The sequence below is a fragment of the Olea europaea genome, chromosome 11 (genome assembly GCF_002742605.1).
Source record: "Olea europaea var. sylvestris chromosome 11, O_europaea_v1, whole genome shotgun sequence".
NCBI lineage: Eukaryota > Viridiplantae > Streptophyta > Magnoliopsida > Lamiales > Oleaceae > Olea > Olea europaea.
The window spans coordinates 17,774,262-17,793,193 of record NC_036247.1 but is presented as its reverse complement, the minus strand read 5'-3'; the positions used below and the strand labels follow the sequence as shown (position 1 = coordinate 17,793,193).

The following is an 18,932-nucleotide window of genomic DNA, read 5'->3' as shown; positions in this document are numbered from 1 at the left end:
ATGTGAATATTTACAGCATTCTTTTAGGGCATCCATGTTTGTTAAAAAAAGTGAACTTATGCACACCATAAATACATTGACTTATTATGGCGTGTATATACACGCCGTAAATGCCCTTTTTTCCCGCTTTTCTTACCTTATTTCGTTTCGTCCCAATTGTTTTCCGTCTTTTATGAAACAGGGCCAGCGTCTTCGTTCTTGTCTTGCTATGTTCGTGCCGTTCTTTCCCAAATTGCCACCTTCAATTGGCCATCAATCGTTCAATCAGCCACCAGCCGCGAGCCCCCAATACTTGCTTAAATGTTGCCCTAATTGAATTCCAAAATCATGTGCTCTACCTCCCTTTTATCTCGCTTTTTTTTCCCGAATCCCGTTCGGCTTTCTCACCTCCAGTCGTTGCTATCTATTTGTTCGGGTCTCTACCACCGTGTGTCCACCTGAGTGCCACTAGAGCATGTGACTTGTGAGCCCTCTCTATTTTTTTTTCTTCTGAGCTTTTAGGTCATTTATGGATTGATTGGTGATTCACAGATTAACAAGTTGTTTATTTGTGATTTATTGTGAATTTGTATATGTGTACTATAGTACTAGGAGGGAAAAGGTGAAAAATGTGTAAAATTCATGTATTCGTATACTCCTTTATCTCTTAAATTTAGGGATTTTTTATAACCAGCCTAAGATGAAGATGTTGCTATGCTCAAATTGCATTCCGTCTCTCCCCCTTTCAGCATCAAGCCCTAGATTTAGGGCTTCGAAATTCATCCCTATGTTGATTTTCCCTCTCACTCAGGTCCCGGAATCTCATCGCAGTTTCTCAACTACAAAGAAGAGGAAAATCTTGTGCTTTAGGCATGAAGAATTTTCATCAGGCACCCCAAATCCCAAGTCTACTGGGAAGGTTCTTCATGAGGAGTTGGAGAAGGTGGATGTTGATAAACCAAATCTTAACAAAAGAAATTGGGTTTCAACTCTTGGTGAGATTGTAGGTGAAATGTTTAGAGTGATTGGGAAACCTTGGACTGTGCAATGAACTGCAGAGACCATTCTACAGGTCACACTTCTTTGGACCATATCATTCTGGTTTGTAGGTTCTTGGTGTTGGGAATCTACTTAACATGCGCAGTTAAAATTAAAATAATTTTCGATTTTCACCAGGATTCATCTTTGGGTTTAGTGTTATATATTTATGGTATAAATATAAAATGTGAAAAAAAATAATCAAATTAGATAAAGAGCCAAAGTGGTGGAAAATGTGGCATCTGTATGAGACGTCAAGGGTTCGAGTTACTACTCAGCAAATATTAAAATGTCTTGATTAGGGCCTTGAGCTTCCTTGACTAAAATAATTTTTTATTATTATTCAATAGGTAAAACTAGCCAGTATTTTCTAACTGTTTATTTTTGTATCAACCCATTCGCAGGCATTAAAATACCCACTACTAAGTCATTAAAATTCTGCATTACTCTCTGGTCATGGTGGAGACTGTTACTTCCATCTTGTCTATATAAACCTATATCTCGTCTTGGGAAAAATACACATAAAAACATCTTGCATCAATCCTCCTTTTAATATTTTGAATACTTGGGTTTTTACATATATTCTGGAGTACAATTGAGAGTTCTAGAAAAAACTATTCGTGATTACTGCACAAGTGATTTACGATCGTTATATCCTGGGAGTGATTGTCCACAGAGGTTGCAGCAATTATCGACGGGCAATTTCACTTTAGGACATCGTGCTATCACGAGACTCGATCGGACGATAAGTTTTATATTTCTGTATTATATTGTTCTGAACACTACTGCAACTAATTATTTTTCCAACAATCTAAAGTGAAATTATCTTTATAATTAGTTGCCATGTTTGCATTAGATATATCTGTTCCTAAGTATTCTAAAAAGCCTGAGTTGTTTGATCGAAAGAATTTTAAGATATGGCAAATGAAACTGCGATTTTATTTGACAACACTTAAAGTCGTTGATGCTATTGAATCAGATAAACCCATTTTTGTAATTGTTGATAATCGTACTGATAAGGAAATAGAGGATTTAGCTAATTGGGAACATAAGGATTATATGTGCAGGAATTATATTCTGAATTGTTTGACGTTAAATTTATATGATGTTTACTACTCATGTAAATTTGCAAAAGAGTTATGGAATTCATTACAAAAGAAATATGCTACAGAAGATGCTGGAACTAAGAAATTTGTTGTGGGAAAGTTTTGAGATTTTAAAATGAATGATGTTAGAACTGTGGTCAGTCAAGTTAAATAATTGCAGATTATAATTCACTAAATTATTGCTAAAGGATATAAAGTCTATGAGGGCTTTCAAGTGTAAGCTATAATTGAAAATTTGCCACCCTCTAGGAAAGAGTATAAAAATAGTTTAAAGCATAAGAGAAAAGAAATATCCTTAGAGAATCTGATTATCAGGATTAGAATTGAAGAGGACAATAGAATGGTAGAACGTAAAGAAAGGCCAGATTTTGATGCCAAGGCCAACCTTATTGACGGAAGTTCTAGCAGTAAGAAACCAATTGAAAATTTTACAAGGGGTCAGAATTTTAAAGGCAGAAACAAGGGAAAACAATTTGTAGGAAAGAACAATCGGTCTAAACCCCAGTTTAAGAATAAAATTGTTGGTGACTATTTTATTTGTGATAAACCAGGTCACCTTGCAAATGATTGTAGAAATAGGAAAGGAAAAGCTGTGAAGCATCAGGCACATGTGGTAGAGGATGGGAATTTCTCTGCTACGGTGACAGAAGTGAATCTAGTAAGCAACATGACAGACTGATGGGTAGATTCTGGAGCCACCAAGCATATTTGCTGCACGAGAGGTGCATTTTCTTCATTCACTCCTGCTAGTGATGGAGAATGTCTGTTCATGTGGAATGCTTCCTCCTCCAAAATCGAGGGAAAAAGAACTGTGACGCTTAGATTTACTTCTGGAAATATCCTTAATTTGAAGGATGTCCTTTATGTACCTGATATTAGGAAAAATCTAGTGTCTGGATCAATCTTAGTCAAAAAGGGTTTTAAGATTGTATTTGGAAGTGGTTAAGTTGTACTGTCTAAGGGTGGTTCCTTTGTTGGAAAACGGTATGCAGATGAGAGTCTGTTTAAACTCAATGTCTCTGTGATTAACAATAAAGCATCTAGTTCTTTCGTTTACTTGTTGGATTCTTATGATTTGTGACATGCTAGACTTGGACACGTTAATGAAATTTCCATTAAAAAATTAATGACTTTGGGAAACATTCCCAAAATCGATAATTGTCCAAGTTCAAAATGTGAAACGTGTGTTGAATCTAAATATGCTCGAAAACCATTTCCTCGTGTTGATAGGACTTCGGTTTTAAGTTTGATACATTCTGATTTATGTGACTTAAAAGGATATGTTACTCGTGGTGGAAATAAATATTTCTTAAGTTTCATTGATGGTTATTCTCGATATTGTTATATTTATTTACTTAAGAGCAAGGATGAAAGCTATTCAAAATTTATTTCCTATAAAACTGAAGTAGAAAATCAGCTAGACAAAACTATTAAAGTTTTAAGATCTGAGAGGGAAGGAGAATATATTGGAGGTTTTGATAAATTTTGTGTTGAGAATGGCATTATTCATGAGACTACTCCACCTTATTCTCCCCAATCTAATGTTGTAGCTGAAAGGAAAAATCGGACCCTTAAGGATATGGTCATATCAATGCTAAGCTCTTCTGGATTACCTTTTAACGTGTGGGGGGAAGCACTTCTTACTGCATGTTATATTCTTAACAGAATTCCGAGTAAGAAAAATAATAAGTCTCCTTATGAAATGTGGAAGGGCAGAACACCTTCATATAAATATCTTAAAGTGTGGGGGTGTTTAGCTAAAGCTTCTATTCCAGCACCTAAGAGAACTAAACTTGGTCCGAAAACTGTTAATGCCTACAGATTTTTAGTCATTGACTCTAAAAATAATTTGATCGAAAAGAACACAATATTTGAAACTAGAGATGTTGAATTTTTTGAAAATAGATTTCTGTTTAAAGAAAAGTCTGAAGGACCAAGCATTTCTTTTAGTATTCCTCCTAGTGTTAGAAAGGAGCCATCTGAATTAGAAGAAGCTGAAATTAGGAGAAGCAAAAGACCTAGGACCACTACTTCTTTCGGTCCTGATTTTATAACCTACTTAGTAGAGGATGATCCTAGTACTTTTGGTGAAGCTATGTTTTCACCAGATTCTATATTTTGGAAGGAAGCTGTAAATAGTGAATATGATTCAATTATGTCTAATAATACTTGGGAGTTAGTTGACTTACCTCAAGGATGTAAGACAATTGGGTATAGATGGTTGTTTAAGAAAAAACTTAAACCTGATGGTTCAATTGATAAGTATAAAGCAAGACTTGTAGCTAAAGGCTATAGACAAAAAGAAGGAGTTGACTTTTTTGATACTTATTCACCCGTTACTAGGATTACCTCTATCAGGATGTTAATTGCAATTGCTTCACTGTATGATCTTATTATGCATCAAATGGATGTCAAGACTGCATTTTTAAATGGAGACTTAGAAGAGGAGATTTATATGGATCAGCTTGAAGGATTTGTTGTAGAAGGCCTTGAGGATAAAGTATGTAGACTTAAAAAATCCCTTTATGGCCTTAAACAAGCTCCTAAGCAATGGCACGAAAAATCTGATATAGTTTTGACATCAAGTGGTTATGTGATAAATGAACCAGATAAATGCATATATGGCAAATTTGAAAATAATTGTGGTGTGATAATTTACTTATATGTTGATGATATGCTGATTATGGGAACTAGTTTAGAAGTGTTTAATAAAACTAAACAGTTTCTGAACAAGCACTTTGAAATGAAAGATTTGGGTATTGCTGATGTTATTCTAGGAATCAAAATAGTAAAACATTCTGAAAGAATTATATTGACCCAATCACATTATGTAGAGAAGGTGCTTAGGAAGTTTAATCAATACAACTGTATTCCTGCTAAAACACCTTATGATGCAAGTCGTCATTTGAGAAAACATTCAGGTCCTAGTGTTTTTGCTTTAGAGTATGCTAAAGTAATCGACAGTCTCATGTATCTCATGAACTGTACAAGACCTGATATAGTATATGCTGTCGGTAGACTTAGCAGATATACTAGTAATCCTAACGGTGAACATTAGGATGCTCTCATTCGAGTCTTGAGGTATTTGAGATACACTCTAGACTGGGGAGTACATTATACCAAATTCCCTGCTATACTTGAGGCATATTGTGATGCTAATTGGATTTTCGATACCAATGAAAGTAAATCTACAAGTGGATATGTGTTTACATTAGCAGGCGGTGCTATCTCCTGGAAATCCACTAAGCAAACCTGCATTGTTAGATCTACTATGGAATCTGAGTTCATGGCTTTAAATAAGGCAGATGAGGAGGCTGAATGGTTAAGGAATTTTCTTATGGATGTTCCTTTGTGGTCTAAACCATTTCCAACTATTTCAATACATTGTGACAGTCAAGCAGCTATTTCAAGAGCTCAAAATTCATCCTACAATGGAAAGTCTAGACATATTCGTAGGAGGCACAATACTGTGCGTCAGCTGCTTAAGGATGGGATTATAGCTATTGACTAAGTAAAGTCAAGTGATAACATTGCTGACCCATTAACCAAAGGATTGGCTAGAGAGCTAATTCAACAAACATCGAGGAGGATGGGGCTAAAGCCTATTATTTATTAGATCACCTATAATGGAAACCCAACTTTACAATTGGAGATCCCATGGTCAAGGTTCAATGGGACAACAAAGTTATTGGAGTGGTCTGTGAGGGTACTACATTGGATTTATTCAAAACCCCTCCTTATGATACGTAGTACCAACTGTATTGATTAGAGGATGAGCTAATGCTCTTAATGCTTACTATAGCTTATATTTAGTGGGGGTGTTTAGATACAGTGCACTCTTGATAGTAGCACCTATTTGAGCGTGGAAGTGGGGCCACTTCCTATGAGAATTGAGGCGAATTCTCTAGAGCACTCAAAGAAACTGGGAAAGTTCACGGCCGAAATGAACACAACCGCGAGAACTCAATGACTGTTCTAGAAATCATGTGTGTGTTCTATTGTCTCAGTTTGCAACTATAATTGTAGAGTTCAAGACATAGTTCTCGATAGAATATACAAAGCCAAGGTTCAAATCGATAAACACCTAAGCCTGCATGTTTTCTACTGACTCTAGAGTAATATTTTCATTTATCTTATTTCTTTCATGTGGGGGATTGTTATATATTTATGGTATAAATATAAAATGTGAAAGAAATAATCAAATTAGATAAAGTGCCAAAGTGGTGGGAAATGTGGCATCTGTGTGGGACGTCAGGGGTTCGAGTCACTTTTCACGCAAATATTAAAATGTCTTGATTGGGGCCTTGGGCTCTTGGGCTTCCTTGACTAAAATAATTTTTTTTATTATTTAATGGGTAAAACTAGCCAGTATTTTCTGACTGTTTGTTTTTGTAACAACTCATTAACAGGCATTAAAATATCCACTACTCAGTCATTAAAATTCTACATTACTCTTTGGTCATGGTGGAGACTGTTACTTCCATCTTGCCTATATTAGCCCATATCTCGTCTTGGGAAAAATACACATAAAAACATCTTGCATCAATCCTCTTTTTAATATTCTGAATACTTGGGTTTTTACATATATTCTGGAGTATAATTGAGAGGTCTAGAAAAATCATTCGTGATTGCTGCACAAGTGGTTTACGATCATTGTATCCTGGGAGTGATTTTCCACGGAGGTCGCAGCAATTATCGATGGGCAATTTCACTTTAGAACATCGTGCTGTCACGAGACTCGATCGGACGATAAGTTTTATATTTTTGCATTATATTATTCTGACCACTATTGCAACTAATTATTTTTCCAACAATTAGATGGAAATTGTGATAAAAGTCATACCTTTTTCTAGATCTGCAAACCCCTTTGCTTTTCTTTATTCCAATGATCTTGATTCGCCACCCACAGCTGTCCAATTGTCCAACCTCCAACGGTGATCCACACATAGAACAAGATTGTAGTATTAAGATTTTTCTTGTATTAGCAAAAATAATGAAAAATCTCTACAAATTTGAAAACCCTAATCATATTTATATAAGCCCGAATGGGCTTGGCCTAACCAGATCCAACATTTAATTAACCCATTTAATCAAATTTTGTCCGTGAATTAATTAATCAAATTAATTAATTCAGGCCTATAACAAAGCAATCCAATTAATTAAGTTATTCAACACTTGTTAAATTAATTAATTGACAAATCACAATCTTCCAGTTCTCCTTTTGTGTGCGACCCATCAGGTTCCCGATCACGATGTCTAACGATGTGAAATATTATTTTGATCTAATCAAAATTAATAAATTAAAACACCCTTTTAATTTATCACCAATCACACTCGTCGTCCCAGATTGATATCTAGCAATGTGTCAGGACAATACATGTGACGGAAAATGTCACGTAGTATGACAAAATCAAACTTGTTCGTTTACCTTGAAACTACAATCCCTTTGTCAATATAATCCGATCAATTACGAGATATGAAAATGTGTCAATCTCGATTATCGATCATATCTTTCACTCCACTATTAAGTCAATAAAAGTTGAAAACTCCTTTTCGACTTATAAGAACACCTTGGCCAAGGATTTTGTTATCGACTTAATTGACTAAAATGCAGATCATAATCTCTTACGATCTAAGGGTGATGAATCCTCTATTGATCATTCACAACCTTCATATGATTCTTGACATACTCGAACGATGCCATATTAGCGGCCATTGACAGAGAAGCATCCAACACCGTCAAAGCATGATCGTCCTCATATAACGTACTATGACGACCTCAAGTCAAAAGGACCAATCCCACTACCGAACGTTAGAGATTAACCACTGACACTTAGATAGTTATCCATGTAGAATCTCTCGACGGATCTCCAATGTTTTGTTCTATAACAAAACATCCACGTGTTCATTTAAGTGTCACCACACTTTAGCTTGTGAGATCAGCTACTTACTTCACAAGTAAGAGATGCCACACGTGATGGTCTATCCGTAGTAACGATATCCGTTTCTCATTATTACTTACGACCACGGACGATTTAGGATTTAATTATATGTAATTTGTATCTCACAATCACAACTTCTTGTGATTAACAAATTACGAATATTTGAATATAAGGACTCTATTATTTAATTTAATTGTTTATTAATTAAATAATAAATCTATCATTAAATTGCATTAATTATATATCAAAAATATTTATGTCCAAGGTTGATTGGGCCTAGGGCATAACACTTACAAACTCCCACTTGCACTAGATCCAATCACTTATGTATCCAATATTATAAGAGTCTACATGACGATCATGTTTATGCTACGACAACTCTTTGTCAGTAGATCTGCAATGTTGTTAAATGTGGGAATTTGTTCTTCTCTTTACGTCATTTCTATGTATTATCTCTCTTATGAGATTATACCGCCTTAATACATGTTTCGATCATTGATGAGACCTTAGTTCCGTCGCTTTCACGATGGCTCAATTGTTATCACAATACAAGGGCATGTAATCAACAATATCAGAAACTACTTCAAGTTCATTTATGAACATCATGATCCACATTGCAACTCTTTGCTACTTCTGAAGTAATCATATATTAGGTTTCTGCTATTGAATCAATGGTTGCTTCACGTTTGGAACATTTCCAACATACCGCTTAAAAGTAAACCAGTTTCTCCATATGAAATCTTTCTCAAGATTTCATTTATGTAAATTAGGATGAGTTAAGAAATCTTCTAGATCTACCTCTATAGATCAAGTTGCTTCTCCCATATCATTTATGAATAAATCCTTTAACAACTATTATTTCAACGATTGAAACATAGGGATGTCATTTTTCTATAATATCATGAGTACGATAATACTCCCACTATCTTTTTGTAAACACACAATTCGTCTTCAAAATTGATAAAATCAAACACGTTGACTTTTCTATCAAATCGAAGATTTCAGTTCCAAGAGACTTCTCTTAACCTATAGTCACGGTATGCAACTGTTGCAAGCAAAACCCGAATGGACTTCAGCAAGACTACAGAAAAAAAAGTTTCACCAAGGTCAACACTTAACCTTTACTACTAGCCTTACTTTGTATATATGGATATTCCCATCCATGTCGATCTTTTCCTTTTAAACTATTTACAAAAAATTTTGGGTTGTATTCCTTCAGGAGGCTCGACCAAGGTTCAAACCTTATTCACATACGTCGAGTTCATCTCGAGTTTCATGGCCTCTTGCTATCTCTTTTAAGTCAACATTTGACTTTATTTTGGTGCAACTAGCAGGTTTATTATCCTGGATCAGTAATACCTGATTAGTAATAGTGGATTCGCACCTTCTTCAAGGTCGAATGATCCTACTAGATTTAAATAGAGCTGTCATGTCTCCAGGAGTCTCTACTTCTTGATCAAAAGTATGTCCCATATCAGATACGGGATCAAACTCGGATTCATCTACTTGGCTAACTCTATTTGTGGACTCTTGAACTCTTTCATGTTCTATTTTGCTCACATTGTCCTCCCCTAGAGTAAACATTTTCTCTAAGAAGACGATATGTCGTGAGATGAAGACTTTCTTCACGATAATAGAATATATACTTAAATATCCTACAAATATGTATTTATCAGATTTAGTCTCAAACTTATCCGATTTAAGGCGCTATAAATAAGCGTTATGGCCCAAAACTTTCATATGAGATAACTTGGGACTATTGTCTTTCCATAACTCGTATGGAGTTCTGTTAACCAACTTAGATGTGACATATTTTAGTGTGTTGCACACTGCAATCAATGCATGACCCAAAAATGATTTTTGGAGATTTTATGGCTTTTTATTAATCGCACTATATTTAATAGCTAATGATTCCTCCTTTTAGATACACCACTATGTTGCAGTGTATATGGAGGAGTCCACTGCAAGAGAATCTCATTCTCTCTTAGATAATCTAGATTTTATCTTTAAGATACTCTCACTTCGATCGGATCTTAATGTGAAGGTATCTTTTCCTATTTGTTTCTCTACTTCTAGCTTGAACCCTTTGAACCTTTCAAGGACTTCATGCTTGAATTTCATCAAATATACATGATAATTGATGACATAAGAGAAACCTCATCTGACATTAATTGACATAGGTCCATATACATCACTATGTATCATACAAATATTTATACAGACATTTCTCCCTTTCAACTGAAAGGAGATTTGGTCATTGTGCCTAATAGGCATGATATGCACTTATCAAATGATTCAAAATCAATTGACTCCACGTACACATCTCTATGTAATATTGCATTTCATCTATATGACAAAGTCTACCATGCCAGATTTCGGTAATAGTTAGATTATCGCATTTATGCCTTATAATTTCTATACTCATTATAGAATCCTTAGTATTAAAGAATATAAACGTCATTTTATAATTAACCATAGCCATTAAGATATTTATCAAGATAAACAAGAACAATAATTGTCCTTAATATTAAAATAGTTCATGTCCGAACATGAAATTCATTTTAATGTTTCAGCTATGGTGGGTACAAAGCGACATTTCTCTAATTCCAATACTAAATCAAAAGGCAATGGTAAGAAGTATATTGCTACAGGCAATGCAGCAACCTTTGCTCATCTTCAACCTGTAGGTCAACTTCTCCCTTTCGTAGAGGTCTATTTTTATTTAGTTTCTCCATATTCGTATAAATATGAGATCTACATCTAATATCAAAAACCTAAGAAACTCATGAAGTAGACATAAGCCATGCAATATTTCTTCCAATGACCTTTCATTCTATAATGAAATCAAAGGTCATTAGATTTGGTATTGTCCTTCGCTTTGATGGTCTTAGTGATGTTGGACGCTTTCACAAAGCCCCTTTAGACTTTCTCTTAATATCCTAAGAGAAATCAATGACTTGCTCACTTGTACCTTTGATATTGGGCTCAACAGTCTTAAGCATGTTCAGCAACTCAATGAGTGTACATTCGAGCTTATTCAAATCATAATTCATAATTAGTATGAATAACTCTCTGACAGAGATTGCAAAACTAAGTCAATACTTAGTTCGTATTTATGATTGAACTCAGTTAAGACACTTCTCAATGTCAATCATCTTCGGTACATGAGCACTGACTGAAGATTCCTCTGTCATTTCGCAACGATATAGTTGCTTGGAAATCTCATATTCTTCCACACATGATTATTGTCATACAACTCTTTGCAAAAAATCATGTGTAAGCATATATACTCTCAAGTTGCTTTTGTAACTTAGGTGACATAGTTGTAAGCATCACATATGTGTAGTACTATCGTCATCACTGTATTTATTACAGTAGCCATCTCTTTCTTAATCGAGCCATCAGCAGATGTCTCTAGAAAGGACTACTTAAGGACATAACCAATTTTCTCATGTCTAAGAACAATTCTCAGATTGCAGTGCCAATCAAGAAAATTCAGTTTGGTTGTTGGCATTCAGTATGTCATTCAAAACATATAGTTACTTAGGATTCAATATAAATGTAAATGACGAAAATAATAAGAATAATATATAAAATGCATCAATTAATTTAACATGGACTTTTATTAGATTAATTATCCTCTTACTGTTTAATTCAAATTTATGACTCTCTCACATAAATTTGTGGAATCCATACTTGACTCCTAGATCGTTAAGACCTTGAGTGTACTCAACAAGCCTTAATATAATATTTGGGTAGATACTATTATCAATTGTATCTCCATACAACTCCGAGATCGTTAAGCTGACAACTCTTTGTCTTCACACATCTTATTTGTTAGCTTAACATGCATCTAAAATTTATCTCCTTAAGTGTATTCAACAAAAGATAAATTTTAGTTAAATCAAACCCGTCATTCAGAAATATTTGATATTTCATAGTGTCAAACATATCTCTAATAGACCAACCTTGAGTGTACTCAACAAACTGAGACGATTTGAGACTCTGATTTTTCACTATAATGATGGAAGACGATTATAAATGTGACTTAATATTTTATTGAGGGGTTTTGCATTCAAAAGTCTCATTGTAACAATCATATATGTTATATTACACATCTAACACACACACACACACACACACACACACACACACACATATATATATATATATATATATAATTTAATAGTGTGGAAGATTATGAAATTTTACTATCTAGTCTTCCCGAGCCATGATGAAGGCTAGTTGGTCAATTCATAGGGGGTATCGCATTGATCAGTATCAATGCACCATCTTCATGGTTTCCTCCTCTTCGTGTGTCTTCAATTAGTCCAGCTGCAACATGTATTCTATACTAATTGGCACGCAGACCTATATGAAATTGGATTCGTAGGCCCATAGCAACAATAACAATAATGGACTCCCAGGTTCAAAATGATTAAGAGCTCGTATGCCCATAATAATAACAATAATAACGAGCTCGCAGGCTCACAAAACGACAAGAATAAAAATCAACCATTCAACACATCCATATGGTCAAATCCATAATCGTCCACTAATAATACATTCATCACATAAATGTAGGCTAATATAATATCCAATATTATATGTAAACACGTTTCAAGTTTCTAGCAATTAAGATCATCTAAACTCTTTAGATAAATGGATCGGAACAATTAAATAATTAATTAATCATGTTAATCTATTATTTAATTAGCGGCCATATTTAATTAAAATCCAATTTTAATTAAAGATCAAATTGGAATCAAACTCTAATTCCATAATTATAGTGCGGGCTATTTAATTAAACTCACATTTCAATTAAATATCAAATTAGAGTCCAACTCTAATTTCATAACTTAAGGCGGTTGAATTTAATTAAAATCAAATTTTAATTAAATAACAAAATTAGATTCCAACTCTAATTCCAAGATCTTAGGGCAAACATGTTTAATTAAAATCAAATTTTAATTAAACACAAATTAGAGTCTAACTCTAATCTTAAATAAAATTTTAGGGTGACACAATTTAGAAATTTTAATTAAATATCATATTCGAATCCAATGCTAATTTCAAAAATATAATCGGGTGAATAATTAATTAAAATCAAATTTCGATTAAGTATTAAATTAGAGTCCAACTCTAATTTAAATTGAATTAATAAAATAAAATTCAATTCAGGGTCAAATTTAATATTTAAGTTAAAATCATATTTTATCGAAAATATAAAAAGTAGTCAGTTTTAAATAAAATTCTAACTGGGTCAAAATTGAAAATACCGGGGTCAAACCATTTTTGAAAATCAAATTTAAAACACTTCTAAATTTAAATTCAAAACACTTTTGAGAATTTTCTATTTGACCCATTTTAAAAATATCAAATAGGCCCCTCCAATTTCTCAAATTATGAAAAGACCCTCATTACATTATTTACATACTGTCCACCGAAGTGTAATTGCAAGCAAGGTCCTAATTTTATTAAATAACACAAAACGATCCCTTATTTAAAGATTGCAAATTGACCCTTTTCTTTAATTACAGGTGGCCCCTTTAAACTTCAAAAATTACAATGCAAGCCCCCGTCTCCAATTGAAATTGACTGTGAACCCTATTGCAAAGAAAAACCCTAAAAAATTCACCCCAATTTCTTGGCGGCTCCAGCATCGACCGGTGCCATCTCCATTGCGTTGACCATGCGCTGTCATTGTCAAGCGGCCGCAGGACGTGGCCTGTAGCAGCTTCGAGCTGCTGTGCAGTGGCAACGCTGCCGCTACAATTTTAGCGGCAGTGTATGCCGCTCCAGTATGGAGACAGGCGCCACTGACAGTGGCGCCTGCTGCCCCTGTAGTTTCATGGGCGGTGGTGCGCTCTACCACCGCAACTGCCGCCTACTATGTTTTTTATTTTTTATATGACCCAAGAATTTATTTTCTTTTCAAAATAAGATTTCAAAAATATGGAAATCAAATTTTTTAGTTGCTAGAAACTAGAAAAATGTATAACAATCAACCTTTGATTGCACAAAAATATTAAGCAATTTCTAACAAATACAAAGTAGGCTCTGATACTACTGTTGGGAATCTACTTAACATGCGTAGCGAAAATTAAAATAATTTTCGATTCCCACCAGTATTCATCTTTGTATTTAGGTGGAAATTGTGATAAAAGTCATACCTCTTTTTAGATCTGCAAATTCCTTTGCTTTTCTTTGTTTCAATGATCTTGATTCGCCACCCACAGTTGTCCAATTGTCCAGCCTCCAACGGTGATCCACACAGAGAACAAGATTGTAATATTAGGATTTTTCTTGTGCTAGCAAGAATAATGAAAAATCTCTACAAATTTGAAAACTCTAATCATATTTATATAAGCCCGAACGGGTTTGGCCTGACCCGGTCCAACATTTAATTAAATTTGGTCCGTAAATTAATTAATCCAATTAATCAATTCAGGCCTATAAATAAGCAACCCAATTAATTAATTTATTCAACACTTGTTAAATTAATTAATTGACAAATCACAATCTTCCTGTTCTCCTTTTGTGTGCGACCCATCAGGTTCCCGATCATGATACCTAGCGACGTGAAATATTATTTTGATCTAATCAAAATTGATAAATTAAAACACCATTTTAATTTATCACCAATCATACTCGCTGTTCCAGATTGACATCCAGCAATGTGTTAGGGCAATACATGCGACGAAAAATGTCACGTGGTATAACAAAATCAAACTCGTTCGTTTACGGTGAAACTATAATCGATTCATCAATATGATCCGATCAATTATGAGATATGGAAGTGTGTCGATCTCGATTATCGATCATATCTTTCACTCCACTATTAAGTCAATATAAATCAAAAACTCCTTTTCGACTTATGAGTACACCTTGGCTAAGTATTTCGTTATCGACTTAATTGAATGAAATGCAGATCATAATCTCTTACTATCTAAGAGTAACGAATCCTCTATTGGTCATTCACAACCTTCATATAATTCTTGATATACTCGAATGATGCCGTATTAGCAGCTCTTGGCAGAGCAACATCCAACACCGTCAAAGCATGACCATCCTTATATAAGGTACTATGACGACCTCAAGTCAAAAGGACCAATCCCACTACCGAACGTTAGAGATTAACCGCTGACACTCAAATAGTTATCCATGTGAAATCTCTCGACGGGTCTCCAATGTTTTCTTCTATAACAAAACATCTATGTGTTCATGTAAGCATCACCACACTTTAACTTGTGAGATCAGCTACTTACTTCACAAGTAAGAAATGCCACACGTGATAGTCTATCCGTAATAACGATATCCGTATCTCGTTATTACTTACGACCACAGACGATTTAAGATTCAATCATATATAATTTGTATTTCACAATCACAACTCCTTGTGATTAACAAATTATGAAGATTTGAATCTACGTACTCTATTATTTAATTTAATTGTTTATTAATTAAATAATAGATCTGCTATTAAATTGCATTAATTATATATCAAAAGTATTTATGTCTAAGGTTGATTGAACCTAGGGCATAACACTTACACTTGGATGATCCCACTTGGAGCTCACATCATTGGCTTTAGCAAAGAATCACTAACTTGAAGAGGACAGGCATTGTTCAGGCTTTTTACAGATATAACTGAAGGCCTTGCTAGAATTTTAATTCTTCATCTATGTTTTTACTTCCCAACACATTTCCCCAATGTCAGTAAGCTTCTCTCTTTTTGATGTGTAAATATACCGAAGGTAGCCGTGTGTGTGTGTGTGTATAAATTTCAGCTGCCATTCTGTGTTTTCCTCCTCTTTTTTGTTGGCGTGTGCGTGTGAAATATATATATAGCCACAATCCTCTATGTATCCGAATTCTTCTCCCAATCCAATTTCAATCATGTTGACAGTCGTTTTTAAGTGAAATTCCACTTGTTCCCTGATTTCTTTTTCTTGGCTTGCCTGTGTTGTGTTTATATATAAATTTCGCCCAAAGAAGCCCCCTTTTTGGTGTCAATAAGAGTTCAAATTGGCTGCAATGTTTTTCTCCAATTCTCCCTGCCAGTAGCCAACTTCTATGTATATCTCAATACAAATCAGCCACCAGCCTCCTTTATTTCAACAGCAAGTCTGCCCTTTTATCAATTGGACCAGCCTACGTTGATGTAGAGATCCAATTGAAATTGAAGTTCCCAGCTTCTCGAATTCTCATTGGACAAAAAATTAATCCTAACAATATACTGTTGTCTAACGTATGTTCATGTTCATTAATCAACGTATGCTCCATATGTTCCAATGGGTATGGGTTCTTTATTATAATTAATCCATTGTCTAATGTCCATTATTGAATTATATTTTGAACAGGCAGAATTCCTCTGATAAATCCTGCATGTGATTTTTTTTTTTTTTTGCAAATATTAGTCATACAGTGTATGAGAAGTGGTAGAATTTTTGAATAGTATACAAATTTTATTGGTTAATGGGACCTGCACCTATTCAGATAAAAAAAAGTTGATTTTTTTCAAATCAGGTAGCAACTTCTTTCCCTCCTTTCCTCCCTTTTATGGTCACATTCTTAACTAGCAACTTCTTTCCCTCCTTTCCTCCCTCCCCACTTTATGGTCACATTCTTAACCAAGTTCTCTATTAATTTCTCAACAGTGTTGAAGGAGTTTGTGACGGTTCCAATTTTGCCTATTTCAATTGAGGTTTGAATTAATTTTTTGTAATTTCAGTTTGTGTGAAACTTTATTGGCAAAATGACTTACCTAATTGGAACTTGATTTCTAAGATGTCCTAATATAATTGTTTATACTATGTTATAACAGATTATAACTTAATAGTGTTGGTATATTACCATGGATAAAGATTGGATACACTTATCAAGGTTACAAGGTTATCTTTTCCTCTTAAATTCAGAGTATTTTAAAATATGTCTTCAAATGCTTTTTAGATGATTTATTTAGCATTTTTTCTGAGTTTCAGAGGTATATCAATGTGGTGCAAGAAAATTTGTAAATATGGTGCAAGCCAATGCAAGGAATCCAGAAAATGTCATATGTCCTTGCAAATGTTGTAAAAACCTATTTCACCAACATTTTGATATAATGTATGGGCATTTGATCATTAATGGCATGGATCCTACATTTACTACATGGGTGTTTCATGGGGAAAAATTGAATGCAGCATCATTGCCTCTTCAAGATGTAGAAAATATAGAGACGTATATGATGTATAGAGATGCATTTTTTCAGGATGATAATAGTGCGGAACCCGGGAATGAAGAGAGATAGAGAGAAAGATTTTTCAAATTTATATGAGGGCGTAGAAATTCCTCTATATCCTGGTTGTACAAAGTATATAAGGATATTTGCAATTGTTGTCTTATACAAGCTTAAAGCTACATATGGTATATTTGACAATGGTTTCAATAAACTTCTCCCTTCCTAATTCTTGCAATTCAATAAAAAAGTTATTGCAAACCTTTGACTTGGGGTATGAGAAGATACATGCATGCGTAAATTATTGATGTTTGTTTAGAAATGATCTAGAGAATTTTGAGACATGTCCAAAATGTGCATCTTCGCGGTGGAAAGTTAATGAACGGACTAAGAAGATTCAAAAAGGGAAAACTGAAAATGTTTTACGATATTTTCCGATTATACAACAATTTAGAAGAATGTTTAGGTCACTTGATAAGGCAAAACACTAAATCACAAAAGTCTAGATAGGAAAATGCGTCATCCAGTTGATTCATTAGCTTGGGAGAGAATTGATAAAAAATGACCTTGTTTTGCATCTGAACCACGAAATCTTAGGCTTGACCTTTCTTCTGATGTATTTAATCCCTTCAGTGACCTAAGTTCTAGGTATAGTTGTTGTCCAGTGATACTAGTTATATATAATCTTTCTCATTGGCTATGCATGTCTAAGGAAAATTTATTGTTGACTTTATTAATCCCAGGTCCCAAGCAACCTGGAAATGATATAGATGTTGTGCATGTGGCTCATATAGAATGGAACACAAGTTTTGGATCAAATGGGTCGATGCTGGCGGGGAGCGGAGCCCATCGAACGGAATGGAGAGGGCTTTCAAGTCTTATATGGGCTCAGGATAGGATTAATATAAATAGTATGTTGTAACCCTATTTTTCACTACTGAATAAAGATATCTCTACTTCGCTCTCGTGGACGTAGGCACGCCGTTTAACCACGTAAATTCTTGTGTTGATTTTCTTTTTCATCTCTTTAGTATTGCGCTTAAAATCCAACAATAGATGTGTATCTAGAACCACTAATAGAAGACTTAAAGGAGTTGTGGAATATTGGTGTTGAAATATATGATGGATTTACCAAGTCCACCTTCAATTTGAAAGCTGTGCTGAAGTGGACAATTAATGATCTTCCGGCTTATGGGAACTTATCAGGATATCCTACGAAAGGCGAAGTAGTATGTCTAGTATGTGGTTTTTAGCCACATGTGCAAAATATTAACTGGTCAAGAAGTGATGTGTTCAATCAAGAATGTTAGCAATAATTGAGGAAAATGGGGGGAAGAAAAGAAAGATGAAAAAAAATCATATTCTAATTGGCCATGAAAAAAAAAAGTCAATATTCTTTGAGCTACCATATTGAAAGGTTAGTCATTCTAAACTATTTTGAATTAGTTATTTCTTTGCTTAAACCTTTTTTAAATTTATATTGTTAGTTTTTAGACAGTACTTTTACGCCATAATTTGGATGTAATGCAAATTGAGAAGAACGCTTGCGAAAGCATTCTTGGCACTATTTTGCATGTGAAGGGAAAATCAAAAGATGGCTTAAATTCCCGTATGGATTTACTAAATATAGGTATTAGAAAGGAGCTT

The 18,932-nt window shown here is 34.3% G+C and overlaps 1 pseudogene; it reads left to right on the top strand.

Annotated features, from left to right (window-relative positions):
- The first annotated feature begins 679 nt into the window (after window positions 1-679).
- On the top strand, window positions 680-17,357 carry LOC111404539 (annotated as a pseudogene).
- Window positions 17,358-18,932: the final 1,575 nt, after the last annotated feature.